Source organism: Martes martes (genome assembly GCF_963455335.1).
Source record: "Martes martes genome assembly, chromosome: 11".
Classification (NCBI taxonomy): Eukaryota; Metazoa; Chordata; class Mammalia; order Carnivora; family Mustelidae; genus Martes; species Martes martes.
Window position 1 is genome coordinate 62294658 of NC_137899.1, and position 13524 is coordinate 62308181.

The following is a 13524-nucleotide window of genomic DNA, read 5'->3' on the forward strand; positions in this document are numbered from 1 at the left end:
GGACAGAGGAATCACCTTGCTTTCATTCCTCGAAACATTTTTAGGAGTGCTTTTTTAGAGTAACCTTTAGAGAGATCCGGAAGAAAAAGGTTAATTTGTCTTCTAGGAATTAGTAGAAGCTAATAAGTAACATTTGGATAATCTTTACAAAGTGCTTGCAAATACATAATATCATCATATGTGCACTTGTCCCACAGGAGAAGCCAGACTTTACACGTAGGAGGGATCGATGTGTAGTTGTCCAGTGGAACAAAATCCTTTCAGTGATGGCAAATTATTTGTCCTTTGAAAGTAAATTTGATTTGTTATAGCTAATCCTGGTGAAAAATGTTAAGTGAGAGGGATACCTTTTGGGGGCAAAACCAACTTATGACTATGAGGTAGAGATGGTTCTCTTGTCAGCTCTTGATCCAGCCCTGCAGGGAGTTCTGGAAGCAGGACTCTTGGGATGTGGAACATCTCAGTCCCCAGGGACTGCACTTGGAAAGGCAGTGTTCATTAGGATGCGTAAGTGGTGGCTTGAGGCACCTTGTCATCACTGTTTGCATGTCATTCTGAACATAAAGCTTCCTCAAATGTCAGTTTGCATGAAAAGGGGTATCTGAGCTCCAGAATTCAGCCTCACTGCTTCCCTCTCCTGTTTTCTCTTACGAAAGATTGCCTGCAGAGCCCCCTCCGAGCACCAAATCCATGCCCCATCTTAGCTGTTCTGCCCCAGTCCCCTGCAGCATCCCGTAACACGTATTCAGGGCACCCAGTACAGACCTAGCCCAGGGTGAGGTGTCCAGTCAGTGCGGATTCTGTTCCTCTCTTGGACTTTGGGAGCTTCTCTAAAGACCCTCCATTCCCACATGTAGCTGGGAAGCAGGTAGCGCCATGTGCGGCAAATGTCCTCTCCTCCATTGAGCACTGCGTGGGCTTCTCTTTTTGATTCTTAATTGGACACATGTAGATGTCCCAAAAGTTAATGCTTTCAACTTTACATTTTCACAACAGTGCTTTTAATTAAGAAAAATGCGTGGTAGGAACCAGTATTTCTTAAGTAAGAGGCATCATATTAAGGAGACTTAGTCTGATGATGAAAGTCATATGTGTGAAGAAACGTCATTTAAGCAGTAGAATCAGACGGTCATGAGCAATATAAGATGATGTGATGCAACTTTCAGAGAGAAAATTATTTTTATGTTTTTTTTTTTCTATTTAAATGACTATATCCCACGAGCAGTTGGTTACTTAATGGTGCATTTCTGAATCGTTGATTAAAATCAGTTGCTTCTGGGTTTTACAACTCTTCAGCTTCCCTATTCTGATGTTTTGTGGGTTTTTTTTTTTTTAAGGTAGACTACCAACCTTTTTTACATTTTTAGATTTAGAATTTGTAAGTAAAGTATATTTTAAGCCATTGTTCTGTTAGCTGAGCTAATGTGCTTGGTCGTAGAGGGCCTGACATCAGATGCTCTCTGTGATGTGGTATGGTCTGTACATCAGCATCAGCGTGTATGGTGAATCTGTGTCCCTGTGAGGTGTATATAGAGGGCTTTATTTGGAAATACGTTCTGCTTCTGGACGTCCCTTTGTAACTTGCAGTTGCTTACTCAGGGCTTTCATAATAATGACATAAAAAGATATTCAGTAGCTGTCTAACAGTATTTTAAGACTGCTTATCAATTACAAAGTTGTTAGGGATCATTCAACAATTCCACGAACATACTGTTCACCAGACCGTCTCTGTAAACATTCCCGGTCCCCTCCCGTCGCAGCCAGTAGTCGTGTGTACAGAGACCATTTGCATGATTTCTTGTTGCACTGCTGCACTAAGGCACTCCAGGGCATGGTTCAGTGATCAGTGGCGGTACGGTTGACGCATGCATTGATCTTTCTCCTCCACTGTTTTTATATAGCCTTTCATTAAAAAGAACAAAAACAAAAAACAAAAAAAAAAACTACTACGACTCTGTAATGCAAAAGTTTGCAAGATTTTTCTGGTTACCCTTTTTAATCACTTCTCTTTCAGAATGAACAGATGTTTTCAGCTAAGCTATATGAGAACCCAAGAAAGAGATCCTGCTTGTTTTAAGCACCATTCTTTCTAGTACATAGATTTTAAAGTGTGGTCAGTATTTCTTCCCTGAACTTTATAAACAGCAACCACCCTGGGATGGCTGGCACCCCTTGCGAAACGGATGAGGTCACAGACTCCTGTGTACGTATCTCTCCAAAGGTGTGTGTGGAGTCAGGGATGACAAGAAGGGTGATAGAAGTATTCTGTCGCTTCCAGAAGGCTAATGAGCCAGTGTCGTGGCAGGTTTGATGTCTGAGTCCCCAGTGTCATGACAGTTTCACTAGAATGTCAGTAAACAGCCCAACTACCTCACGTGAAATTGGCTGTGGACAATCTGTGTCAGATGAGACATGCATTTAAGGTTGACTTAATCTGGTTAGTAGATTTGACAAAATGATGTCTCTATAAAGAAGAAAAACATTAGACCAGATGCCAAAGGCTACAATGTACATAGATTTCCTCGGATTAATTTTGTAAGTCAGTGTTGAATTCCAGCCCCAGTATTCTTATCGCGAGTGTTTGTAGTCTCATAGATCTGTGCACTTTGAATACCTGTCACATGCAGTCTGTGTTAACTGTCCTTGTCCTAAAGCATTTTGAATGAGCAGCATAATGACAGTAGAAAGCAAGTATCAAGTAGTTTGTTGGTTTGTTAATTTTAATAGGCCTTTATTTAGAATATAATGTGTTGGAGCCATTGGGGACCAACCAGTGAATGAGAATTTCATGTTTAGTTTTCATGTAAAACTCTGTCCGAGTCCTTACTCTGTATCCTGTGGGGAGGGTTTTACTTTTTTTGCAAAAATGTTTGAAAACATCTGTCAGATTTTATATTCGTTAGTTATAATAAACTTATTTTTAAAGTATTTTATCAAGTGCTTCTCTTAAAGATGTTTGTGTGCGTTTCTGCTTAATTGAATACGCCAATGATAAGTATCATTTTTGGAACACATACTGTTTGCCAGGCATCATTTTAAGCCCTTTACAGTATTAACACACTTAATCGTCCTACTCACTCTGTAAGGCCAGTACTGTTTTTATCCTCAAATCATAGATGAGAACACTGAGGTGCAGACTGAGGGAAGCCCCTTGCCTAAGACCCCACAACTGTTAGGGAGGAGAGCCAGGCTACAAACTCAAGCAGCCTTGCTCCAAAATCTATATAAAATGGGTTAAAACGGGGCGCTTAGGTGGCTCAGTCAGTTAAGAGTCCAACTCTTAGTTTCAGCTCAGGTCATGATCTTAGGATTGTGGATCAAGCCCTGAGTCAGGCTCTGTGCAGCAGAAATCTGCTTGGATTTTCTCTCCCTCTGCCCTTCCCCCGACTCATGCGTGCACTCTCTCTCTCTCCCTCTCTCTCTGTCTTTCTCTGTAACTCAAATAAATAAATAAATCTTTTAAAAAAACTGGTTAGAACCTAAACAAAAATTAATTTTGAAACACCAAAAGACCCCTAATGGCATTGCCGTGGGCGTTCCTATTCTAGAAAGACTAACTCCTTTCATGGTGGCTGGGTTCTTTGGCCTGGCTTAACTCTGTTTTCGGAGAAACCACAAATGCAGGTGATGAGAAAGATGAGTTTGTTATACATAACATTTGTGTGGCTCTGTGATTAATTTCACATTCAGTAGTTGGTACTTTTGGGCCTAAATCAGTTGATGCCAAAGTAGGGTTGAACCTGTTGGGTTTTCTGTCTTGTGTGCTTGTTGGTGGATGTTAAGATACCTGCAGATAGATCTGCGTGGCTGGAGTTGGGGTGCTGCCCTGTCCACCCGTGCATTGCCCACAGCTACCTCTTTAAATACATGAGCCGAGCCAATTAGAAGTGGAGGAAACAGGATGGAAGGAAGAGGAGAAAGTGAAGAAGTGAAGTGTGGTAGGTGCTCGAGCACAAGAAGTCGGCTGGAGTGGCCATTTTGAGCCACACGCAAGAGAAGCAAGTCCCACTGAGGACCTGTGTAATCTCCAGGACACTCACAGACTTTCTCTGAGGGCCAGCGTTCCCTTTCTGGAGGCCTGTTTCCTGCCCTGCAATTCCTTCCCTGGGGAAACCTGGACCTTTACCACACAGCCCCAACCCTTTTGCTTACACTGCCTCTGGTGGGCTTCTGTCCCTTGAAACAATCGTTATAATGAGCGTCTGTGTCTCTGTTCCACACCCAATATGGGCAAATCTTAAAGAAAAAACAAAGTGACATTCATTGAAGAACCACCACCACTGTCCTCCTTGCTGTATAAAATAGGAGTGCCTGTCCGTACCTGAAGTCAGTCTGTACGAGCTCTGCTTGTTCTAAGTTATAGATACGTTCCCCGACAGAACTCTAGGAGCTTTTTTGTAATGGCTTTGTTCTTAGAAATCTTAAACATCCGTGCTGCCAGAGATGGCTGTGGGAGAACCAGCTCCCTCTTCTGCCTTCACCACATCTACCAGGAGCAGCACACTCAGCTCCCCACTCTGGAGTACTTGGGAGCCATGAAAAGATAAGCTTCCTGGAGGATGAACCAAGGTGTGTTCGAAAAGGGACCACGCTTGACTGTCTGTCCTGAGTTCCAGTGGGTAGGAAAGTAGAGCAGCCTCGTGATCGTAAGGGACCATGTACAGAGAGGCCAACTCTTCTGCTTGCCATTCTAGAACCTGAATACTGGTGCATTTTCTGCCTGTTGTAATGTTCTGCAATAACACGGGTTCACCTGGAAAATCCGTGCTTAGTGGCTATGATGGAGAAACCAAAAGAGCAATTAGGACTGGTACCATCCTAGAGCTGAAATTTTTATTCTTACATTCGCATGTGTCCATCAGATGTCTGAGACCTTTTATACAAGCACACGTCACATGTGTATATGCATTTTCACGCACACACACACACGCGCGCACCCTGACCCTCACCCTCACCATCCTTCTTTCCAGAGGCACAAAGTGGAGATGAGATGCCAACTTTGGAGCAGGGTGGTTTGGGTGGATAGAGAATTGATGAGTGCAGATGGTCTGACATCAGAGCACTGGGGACACAAACCATATTTGGGCAGTTTGCTGGGTAATCACATCTCCTTTTTTTTTTTTTTTTAATTTATTTATTTGACGGACAGAGATCACAAGTAGGCAGAGAGGCAGACAGAGAGAGAGGGGGAAGCAGGCTCCCCGCCGAGCAGAGAGCCGGATGTGGGGCTCGATCCCAGGACCCTGAGATCATGACCTGAGCCGAAGGCAGAGGCTTTAACCCACTGAGCCACCCAGGCGCCCCTCACATCTCCTTTTTCAGAGCGCAGAATTGTCACACCATTGCTAACGCTGAGTGTGTGGCAAATTTTAGGGCTTTTTGCTTTGGCTTGACAGTCTAAGTTGTCATAAAGTTTTTATATGTTTTAAAAGTCAGATCTTGCTTCAGATTCAACATTCCCCCGACCTTTCCTCTGACCATTACATGTCACTGACCAAACCTTCCCCCGGGTTTTGTGAATCATGGGGACACGTGGGGTGACTTTCTGCCTGGTTCCTCCTGATTGAGACCTGGCTCTCTACTTCCTTTCCTGCAAACATGCTAAATGTGTTCATCTCCAGAGAGCAGCTTCCTTGCAGACAATCCTTAAATTACACTTCAGGTGCAGGTCACTCACCTGGGCTGTGGTCTTGATCTCCAGCCAGAACCCCGTGCCTCCTGATCTTCCACCCTTGGATGTCCTACTTTCCTCTGAATGCCCAGGTCCAAACTTGGTTGCCATTTAAGTCAGTAGTGTCACCGTGATGCCAGTCTTGGGCAGGAAATTCAGATGCCCTGAGCTCCTGCTCACATCCACTCTCTCCACCTACTTGGTTATGAAGACCTGTCTCAGCCTCCAAACTCAGTGGCTACAGCCTTGACCTCTGAATTTGGTGATCCTTCAACCGATTTGCCACTGCCTTCCAAATCTGAAAACACTATGACTCCATGCCATGGTTCAGGTTCCTGAACTTCAAGTGCTTTCCCTTGGCCCCTTCCTCAAAGCCCAGACTGAACCTCTCCTCAGAAACTGCCCCACACAGTAAATCCCAGCCATCAGTTTCACCTCAACACCTCCTATATTTGTAAACAATACTGCATGAATTAGAGCTTAGGGATGGGAAGCATGACTCCAGGGGAATTAGACTAATTCTTTTATGTCTGTTTTTGCTTATTGGTTGTAGCACCTTCCTCACTAAATCATGAACTTCACCTTGTCCAAGTCAGAGCATCAGCACCCAACAGTGCCTGCCTTCCCCATGGGAGGATTCTAAAACTGTCTTAGAGGTTGGGCATTAACTCACATGGTATTCCCTGGTTCCTTCAGATGTGTTAGTTCCATTATCCAGCTAGATAAAAAATATTTGAAGCAAAACCACGCACATCTCTTCTTTCCTGCTTCCTTTGCTACTCAAGAAATACTGTGAGTGCCTGACCACTCAGAGAATAAATAATTTGTGGTTTTTACATTTTGCCTTTGTTAATACCGATAAAAAATGTTTTTTGAATGGTGCTTATGTGTATCAAATTATGAACAATTAGAAGGCAAAGTCCAGTTCATGGTTTTCAGCTTTGCTTGTATGTTTAAGTAAATCACTAGAAAATTTAAAAAAAAAAAAACACCAAAAAACAAATAAAAAACACCAATGTCTAAGCTTCTCCTGATCACTTTAATCTGGCTCTGAAATGCAGCCTGTCACTTGTATTGGTAAAATCTCCCCAGTGTTCTGATTTGCAGCCCAGACTGAGAACCTAGAGCTGCTGGTTTAGACGTTTAAAATTGTGCTTTGTGGGGGCACCTGGCTGGCTCACTCAGTAGGGCATGTGACTCTTAATCTCAGAGTCCTAAGTTTAAGCCCCATGTTGGGCATGGAGCCTAGATAAAAAAAAAAATTTTAAAGATTTATTTATTTTAGAGTGAGAGAGTTGGCGGGGAGGGACAGAGTAAGAGGGAGAGAAAGAATCTGGAGCAGACTCCCTGCTGAACAGAGAGTCCAACGCTGGACTCAATTGCGTGACCCTGAGATCATGACCTGAGCCAAAGTCAAGAGTCAGATGCTTAACCAACTAAGTACCCAGATGCCTCTAAATTTTTTTTTAATTTTTAAAAAATTAATAAAATTGTGCTTTGGGTTTTTTTTAAGGCCACATCACAGAATCTCCATCCCCTAAAACCTGACAAAATGAACTACCAAAAAAAGTAAGAAGTTTTAAAGGTGAAAATCAGTTAAAAAAAATTTTTTTTTTCACCAAGGGAAGGAACCCAACCGTGTCATTAAGCCCTAAACTTCAAAAGATAAACACCAAAGAAAAAAAACAGATTTCCTGGCAAGAATGAAAAGAGCTCCCAATCCTGCCACCCTCATTGGGGGAATTTGCAAAATCCAGAATTCTCATTAAAATCTCAGGTTTTGGAAAGAAACTGATTGGAGAGTTGGGTCAGGATGAGTAGACCTCTCTTCCTTTCTCTGAGTGGGGCTGCCATGTGTGTGTGTGTGTGTGTGTGTGTGTGTGTGTGTGTTGGGAGGAGTGGGTGTTGCTGGAGAAAGATGGGTGAAACAAAGGAAAGGAACAAGCAGCCCATCCCTGAATTAAGAGAAAAAAACACACCCCAATGGTCTCCTGTCCCATGATAACAGTAGATTGCCTCCTCACCATACGGAATTCACCCTGGGACAGGACTTGAAGCTAGTATCAGAAGACAAAGCAGAGTCCAATCCCCCCAACAAAAATGTGTACTCACGGGCACCTGGGTGGCTCAGTGCATTAAAGCCTCTGCCTTCGGCTCAGGTCATCATCTCAGGGTCCTGGGATCGAGTCCCGCGTCAGGCTCTCTGCTCAGCAGGGAGCCTGCTTCCTCCTCTCTCTCTGTCTGCTTCTCTGCCTACTTGTGATCTCTGTCTGTCAAATAAATTAAAAAAAAAAATCTTAAAAAAAAAAAAAAGTGTGTACTCACAGCTCATCCTTTCTCCTGCATACAGACACAGACACAGATAAGCAGGTTGGTTTGGCTGGTCCACCCCGGTGGGCTGCGCTGGTCATTAAAATATCAACATACTTCCATACTAGGAGGTAAATGACCACTAGCTGAAGTGTTTCACGCTGCTCTGGCCACCGCAGCCCCTCTCACAAGAAGCCCCCAACTCCAGACCCCCTCGCAGTCTGGCAACTGAAGAAGTAACACGTGGCCCACCACGGAGCCTTCGGGGGGCCCTTGCTCCAGAGCTGTGGCTAACCTCTGTTCTGCTTGCTCACTGTCTGTGTCATGCCAGCTGTTAAGGACTTTGATTATCATTCATGCCAGAAAGGACACAGAACAGAAGCCCACAGAAGAGAAATCGTTGTCAGATAAGATGGGAAGTGTGCCAACAGATGGAAATACGCCAACAGTATACCAAAGCAAACGAGTGGTCTGAACAGAGCTGCCACTTTACATGTGAGCAAATTTAAATAAAATGACCCAGTGACTACATAACTGCACAGCCAGCAAAAGGAGTGGTAGGGGGGAACAGATGAAACCAACTGGGAAGAAAAGCTAACCTAAAAAACGAAACTTCCTACAGGTATACTGTGTTCTCAAAAGAATTCAAAAGAACATGAATTCAATAAGACGAGATCTGATATATGAGCTGATTAAACAACAGAATGAAATAAAAAAGGCAGACTGCAGAGCTAAGAAAACAACTTGGCCAGAATAACACTATTCTAGAACAAATAAGTGAATTAGAAATAGCAAGAAGTATGGTTGCAAACGGGAAAACAAAGGGGAAAAGGCTTGAGAGGGCTGCAAAGACCAAAATAATTCTTGAGAGGATAATTGTGGGAAGACAAAGCTACTCTAGCATGTATATGCATAATTGGTGACCAAGAAAAGGCATGAAGAAAGTACTGAAAGAATTCAGGAAAGTTCTCCTGAAATGAAGGGATGAGTCTTCAGATTAAAAAGTGTCCTGTGTTCTAGGAAACCTGATAGAAAGCCCTTGACACCAAAACATAACCTGATGGAGTTAATGAACTTCCAGAATGGAAAACAAATGAAAAAATTGAAAAAGCAAGTCATCAAAGTGTGTTAAACTTCTTACCACAAGATTCGGTGCCAGAGGTAACAGAAATGTCTCCAAAATTCTAAGTAGGAAAAAGAGTGACTAAGTATATGGTCACCAGCCAAGTTGTCAAATACAATGTCAAGTACTCGGGCACACAAGAGCTCAGGGAATACAATATCTGTGAGCCTCCCCCTTTTTTTTTCATTTGAGAGAGTGCACAAGCGAGCATGAACTCGGGGAGAGGCAGAGGGAGAGGGAGAAGCAGGCTCCACACTGAGCATAAAGCCTGATGCGGGACTCGATCCCAGGACCTTGGTTGGGATCATGACTAGAGCAGAAAGCAAATGCTTAACTGACTGATCCACCCACGTGCCCCCCACAAACCTTTCTTAAGGAAACCTTCTGATAGAGTCTAACCAAATAGCTCAATAATGGAGGGGCTTGTAGCAAAAGGGCTGGTGAGCACTGAATTTGTATAAAGAACCAAGACCAAACTGGGAATGATACAGGTTGCACATATTATAAGTCTTGATAATATAATATAATATAATATAATATAATATAATATAATATCAATAAACTAAAACTAAAAAATAATAATATAACTAATAATATAAATTGGGGGTGGGGAAGGGAAGTATATGTGTCAATCTCTTATTTTCATAGCAGAGAGTTGATATTGTCTAAAAAAGAAAAAAATGACTAACCTCTTTGTTGGTAACCTTTTAAAAAAAATAAGCTTGAGTAGATTTTTAAATAGCTGTTGGGGGAAAAAATTTAAATTTAGTAATTGCTTCAGTTTACTTTGGTTTCTTGTCTTAAATGCAAACAAATTAGCTGAGTGCTATTATTTTAAATAAATGTAATTAGAAATAAATATGATAAATTAAAATGAGCGTACATCTGTGTTTATAAAAAGATCCAGCATCCTTTTATTTCTATCTGTGTAAAAAAATAAGTCAGAAATGATATCCAACTAAATACACTCAATGATGGTTATTGTTAGCTGGGTATTGATTTTGTTTTACTCTCTTTTTGTCCTTTATTATATTGCTTGATTTTTATTTGAGAACCATGCTTTTTATTTTAAAATAAAGGGAAGGTATTTTTAAAACAAGTTTAAAAGCACTGTGTAGTGTAGACGGACGCCCGGTTTATGCTGCTCCTTGTAATGACATTTACTTCAAAACGCCCAACAAGATAACTTTAAGTTTTTAACTTAATCTCACCACACTTCCTTTTTTCACACGGGTTATTTTTCACTCATGAGCCACTATCCCTTTAGGCACACCAAGATCTTACTCATCTAAAACTCCCATTTTATGCAACTCGTAAGTGTTGTGTTCTTTTAGGGCTAACCAGAAAAACTAACCACCAGGATGATACCTAGTGACTCGCCCAGTACATCTGAAACAAATGAGAAGATGGAAAAAGACCATTTGGAGCGGCTGACAGTAACTCTCATGAGAGAAAGCCAGAAAGTCTCAGCAACGTAGGAATTCTGCACATGCCTTGGCTGCAGTCCATCAGAGGAGCCGAGCGGTTTCTATCTTTGTGCCTCTGTGAGTCTGGACATAAAATGTCAGCCCCTTCCCCACCCGAGTGAAATTGCTGGGCAGTAGAGCTAGGCCAGGCCAGCAGAGGGGCCATGTGGCACCCCGACCTTGGGCCTCCAGCGCTGGCATCAATAAACGTCTGTTGTTGGAGCCGCGCAGACTGTGGCATTTGGTAATAGCAGCCCAGGCTGATGAAGACAGTCCCTTTTCCCTCGGGTTACAAACTGGGATGGCACGAGAATGACTCATCCGCAGTCTGCCCTCCCTGGGCTGGGAGGAGATCTGCACTGGAAGGAGACGAGGGCAACAGAGCTGAGAGATGGCAGAGAGACGGCGGAGAGCAAGAGCGAGAGAGAATGTGGGGTGCTGGATCAGACCGTGCCTGGGGCCAGCCCACAAATAACACCTCCCCAGTTAGAATTAACCTCTGTCACTTGTAACTGAGAGAAGCTTGAGAAACTTTTAAATAAATCCGAGACCTTTGCCTTTGGCCGGATAACCATACTTCTCTCCCGAGGCTTTCCACGTCCACAGAACGTATGGACGTGTACTTTTGTGGTTAAGAGAAGAAAATTGAGCATCATGCCGAAACGGGGGTGGCCTGGGGGTCCGATCCGGTCCGAAGGATTTGGTACCACTGCAGCACCAGGACGCCGGGTGAGGCTCTGGTTTCTGGTAGGCTTCCCTCCTTCCTAAATACCAACGAGAGTGACAAATATTTCTGTACTACCCAGGACTGTGTGAGGAACGTCAGATAGCGAATCTGAGTCTCTTGAGTCTTTGTTTCCTCATCTGTGAGACTGAGCTCGTGTTGTCAGGAGCGTTGTGTGAGGAGAGTGTATTTCTACTGCAGGGCACTGTGCTGGCGAGTTTTGGTTCAGAGATGATGGTGGAGTGGTTCAAGAAGGTCCGTTTTTCCTTCTCAGCTCATGCCAACTGCACCTGGACGCCGAGGAAATTACATCCTCTGGAGGGACAACTTTAAACTGTTCATCAATGCCATCACTTATATTGCACTTCAGACTTTTTCTTTTAAGTTCCTTTTTGTTGATTTGATTTGATCTTATTCAGGATTAGCAGGAGAGGAAGTATTCCAGTAAAAGAATATTATTTTTAAAACCTCGCATTTTAGAAAATAAGACATTTAATCAGACACCAAAACAGAGATCTCTGTCTAATCATACAGGTCCCTGCCAGTCCCCACATCATAAAACTGACTTCTGTCTGCAGAAGCATTTCCATGTCTGGGCAAAAAACCAAAATGCTACAAACAAATGAATACCCAGGGTATGCAAGCATTGTGATAGGTGCCTTGCAGACAGACATGACTCAGATCCACTTCCTGCTGTCCAGGAATTTGTAATCTAGGAATGGAGATAAGATGTGTTCTCGAATAACTGTCATAAAAAAGAATGTAATACACGCTCTACAAGCAGTGTAAACAGGGCGCCTGGCTGGCTCAGTCGGTAGAGCGTGTGACTCTTGATCTAGGGGTTGTGAGTTCAAGCCCCTGTTAGGCATAGAGTTTACTAAAAAGAAAAAAAAAGCATAAATAAAATACCTTAGGAGCCCAGGGCAAGGAGTACGTCTTTTTCGATGAGGGCATAGGAAAAAGGCTTCCTAGGGAAGTTGGCAGTGAAGTTGGGGACTAGGAATGGTGTGTCAGCATTCTTTTGGTTGCAAGTGACTGGAGACCGGACAAACACTATCGGCCAACTCACCTCACGGATGTGTGTCGAACGCGGCATCTGTTTGCAGAATACACATTCTTTTCAAGTACACGTGGGACATCCACCAAGTTGAGCCCATGTGCTGGACCCTAAACCATTTAAAGGCCCTGATTTGAAGAAAGATTCTGGGAAGAAAGGAGTATAATAGTTCAATCTCTGAACTTCCACATAAGAACAGAATGACGAGACAGCAAAACCAAAAGTTCACGCACAGCTACAAAATGAGGTGTATTCATTCCCCTAAAGCAGTGTCAAGTCACCACAAACATGGCAGCTTGAGGTGACAGCCACTTTTCTCTCCATTCTGGAGGCTAGATGCCCCAAATCAAGGGTTTAGGTGGGCCATGCTCCCTCTCCAGGCTCTAGGGAAGAATCGTTCTTTACCTCTTGCTGGCTTCTGATGGTTGTCAGCGATCCTTCATGTGCCCTGGCTTGTGGCAGCGTAACTCCGATGTCTGCTTCTGTCTTCACATGGCTGTCTGTTCCCTGTGTCTCCAAATCCCTCTCCTTATAAGAATACCAGTCATTGGATTTAGGGCCCACCCTTATTCTGTATGACCGCATCTTAGCTTGCTTGTGTATCTGCAAAGACTCTATTTCCAAATGAAATCACATTCACAGGTACCAGGAATTAGAATTTAACTCTATCCTTTGGAGGGACACAATTCAACCTGTAACACTAGGTGGCATTATACCTAAGGATATGGTAAGGAAGGCTTTGCCGCAAGATCAGGAACAAGGTAGGGATGTTTGCTCTCAGCACACTCCTATTCATGATTGAGGTTGAACTCCTAGCAATGCAGTAAGGAAAGAAAAGAAAAGAAAAGAAAAGAAAAGAAAAGAAAAGAAAAGAAAACATATACAGCTTGAAAAGGAAGAAATGAAGCCTTTCATCTGCAAGTGATATATGTAGAAAACCCTAACTCTAAAAAGACTAGTAGAGTTAATAGCCAAACTTAGAATGCTTGTAGGACACAAGATCAGTATAGACAAAGAAATTGTATTTCTACATACTAGCAAAAAACAGAAAATGCAATGTAAAAAATAATGCCACTTAATATATTATAAAATCTATAAGATAATCAGGAATAAATTTAATAAAATATGTACCAAACCTCTACACTGAAAATTATAAGACCTATCTAAGACCTC